This window comes from Nuphar pumila, chromosome 17, assembly GCF_984573655.1.
Source record: "Nuphar pumila chromosome 17, dmNupPumi1.hap1.1, whole genome shotgun sequence".
In the NCBI taxonomy this organism is placed as follows: Eukaryota; Viridiplantae; Streptophyta; class Magnoliopsida; order Nymphaeales; family Nymphaeaceae; genus Nuphar; species Nuphar pumila.
The window spans coordinates 18,934,465-18,937,552 of record NC_143265.1 but is presented as its reverse complement, the minus strand read 5'-3'; the positions used below and the strand labels follow the sequence as shown (position 1 = coordinate 18,937,552).

Genomic DNA, 3,088 nt, shown 5'->3' with positions numbered 1-3,088 from the left:
GATTTTATCATTAGGTTTTTGCTCTTTCTTTTTTTCCACTTCATGAGTTCACTAGTATCATGCTTTTTAGATTCACATTATGGTCATAGAGTTGATTCCTTTTCTTTTCTGAATTTTAAATAAAGTAAACATTGAAGGCACGTTGTGCCATTATCAAAACAGCAGACATGTATTTGATTCATCTTTTCTTACTATTTACAGATGATTTTCTTATTAGGTTTTTGCTCCTTTTTTCCAACTTTATGAGTTCTCCATAATAAGATCTCCTTGAGCAGACCCCTGGGATCAGATAGGCAACAAGACTAAAATATAAAGTTTTCCAACTAGTGTTAATGCAGATTGACAAGAATTTATCAATATATCTTCAATCTGTAAGAGAATGTTTAGATCCACAAGACTGATAATCACCAAAATGCAATACCCCAACTTATCCCAATTTGGACAGGCAACAATACTGAAATATAAAGCTTTCCAACTAGTGTTAATGCAGATTGACTAGAAAATCTAGAACTTGTCAATAAATCTTCAATCTGTAAGAGTGTTTAGATCCACCCGAAACGCAGATAAGCTACAAGACTGCTCTTCTCCAAAATGCAATACCCCAACTTATCCCAATTTGGACTGGCTGGTGCACCACCCAAACACACTACCTAAAAGAAATACAGATGTAGATCTACAAAAAATGATTTGGACCAAAATCTATACCACCACTTGCAAGGATAAAACAGGAGTGAGATAAGCCATAGGAAAGCAAAATCATTTCTTAAAATACCACAAAAATCAATGTCTCACAAAACATCATTGTTGAACTTTCTCATAAAAAATGCAAATTTACCAAACATTTTAGAGTCACATGAGATACTTGGATGGTGAAGTTTCACCCTAAAGGTCCTTTGGGTTCACAATTATTGCTTGTTAAGTATGCAAATGTAGCCAAGAATCCGGATGCTCCAAAAACGGCGAGTTTTGGGCATCCTACGACTTGGCATCTCCCTTTATCTGCGAAGGTTCTTATCTGTGTTAGGGAGGCCTCACTCTTTAGTCTGCCTCTCTGCTGGGACCTTCGCTCAATGTTTCTTCTCCTTTTCTCTTTCCTATTGCCCCTTTCTTGGGTTTCTTTTGGTTATAATGATTGTGCGAACAGCGAGATGTAGACCAGAAAACCAACAGAGTGGATTTCGCGGCGGCCATCTCGGTCGCGAAACTTGCTTTACGAAGGCAAACTTGGGCGGAAGTGAATTCCTACAACAGGTCACTCCCTCCATAGGTCCTTCAATGATGACCCATCTACCCAAAAAACGAAAACCCATAAAGAAACGACAAAGCAAAAGAGAAGTGCGATGAAACTCCAGCAAAAGACTCCTTCCATCAGCCCCCAGATCGGAAATACAGCGACCCATCAGAATTGAAAACGAAAGCACCAACAAGAAAACATGAAGAAAAGGAAAGAAATTAAGAGGAGAATGCCGCAAGATGCTCAGAGAATACGAACCAATAACACTATTATTTCTCATCCTGTTGACGGAAAGCCCACAGTCCATAGATAAAGAGTAGCTGGTCATCATGGCATCCTGGCAACATGGGGGAAGGGGAAAACAAAGAGAGAGACCACCATCAATCTCATCGCCGGATTCCGACAAATGGGTAGTCGATTAGGGGAGTAAATGTTACCGGAATCCGACCGGCGGCATGCGCTCTGATGGAGGCTAGGGTTTCAGCCATACGCTATGGGCATTAGGCTGCATATGAGCGCGCATGATAAAACCCTAACAACTATTTCATGATTCATCTGATAACCGGGTTGCACAAGCGTTGTCATTTATACGGGTGGAAACGGATTGGATATAGGCCAGATCATGATTGATCCGAATCCGACCGAAATTTTTAAGTTGCAAAATGTAAAGGTAATCCGTATAGGCACCTAACGTATGGAACATTTACTTCTGGCGAGCCCCAAGTTAACTCTTATTTAAAAATTACGGCCGGGAACTCCACAGTGGCAAAAGTTAAAAACGGCAAATATCGGCAGTGAAAAACTCGCACAATTTAATAAAAAAATTGAAACTCTTGCATTTTTTTTCGGCAAATTCTCAGCAATAGAAAATAAATTAAAAATATAAAAATTATTTTATAAGAAAATATAAATAAAATATTTAAAAATAAAAACCATACATTTTTTCAGGATAAATAGCCATTAAAAAAGTAAATATCATGTTTAAATCATGATATTTATGTTTTGACAAAAAAAAATGACATTTTGAAAATATCACGAGAAATTTCCGTTTTTAACTTTCAGGTAATTTCTCGAGATATTATCTCAAGATTTTCACAAATCTCACGATATTTGTCACTATGAACTCTAGCTAACCTTCTTTTTTTTTATAATCCAAGGAAAAAAACCCTTTTACCGACTGCACCTTGGCTGTCCTGCGGTTGGTAAAACCCTCAAACCTTCGCAACCTCCCCCCCCCCCAAACGGAAAGCTTCACAAAGGATGCCACCCGTGAGTTTCAAACTTGTACAATCTCATCGGGATAGTGGGTCAGCTTAAAGCATTCAAGTTGAAGAACAAAGCCAGCTTGATACCTAAGGTGTGCATCCTTGTCACAAGATCAAAGTTGGTAGTACTGCCAAGGGCACATGGAACCTCATTAGCCGTAGCTATGATGAGTCGCTAGATTCATTAGCTGTAGCATCCGATTAACTGAGTCATGCTCCCTCCTAATCGACCTGGTTGATGGATTAACAATACTTGAGGCTGCGTTCCATTGGCAGACTGAACAAGGACATTATGTTCTGTCCAGTTTTGTTCTGACCCCAGTCCAGGGTAATTACATAGTGTCTTGTCTAGTGTTTAGATGAACAGCGTTAAAACACTACTGTTTGTGTGTCCTGTGTTTGATTCATCATTGTGGACAACTTTACAAATGTTTAAAATGTGTATTTTGATAAAATAAAATTATATTATAAGCATTAAAAAAATAGATTTAGCTTGAAATTCAAAAATCTAGCACCATTCGCTCAATAAATAGTAAAAATTAAAATTAAAATACAAATCCCCTAAATTCTAAAGTATATCTGACAAAAA

The 3,088-nt window shown here is 37.9% G+C and overlaps 1 long non-coding RNA gene and 1 other non-coding gene across 2 annotated transcripts; both read right to left on the bottom strand.

Moving 5' to 3' along the window:
• Positions 1–745: 745 nt before the first annotated feature.
• On the bottom strand, positions 746–1,783 carry LOC149811757 (uncharacterized). The gene is made up of 2 exons (XR_016428581.1): positions 1,672–1,783; positions 746–1,571 (listed from the first exon to the last, which is right to left on the bottom strand). It is a non-coding gene; the product is annotated as an uncharacterized LOC149811757 (long non-coding RNA).
• On the bottom strand, positions 924–1,069 carry LOC149811758 (small nucleolar RNA snoR145). Its single transcript, XR_016428654.1, has one exon. It is a non-coding gene; the product is annotated as a small nucleolar RNA snoR145 (small nucleolar RNA).
• Positions 1,784–3,088: the final 1,305 nt, after the last annotated feature.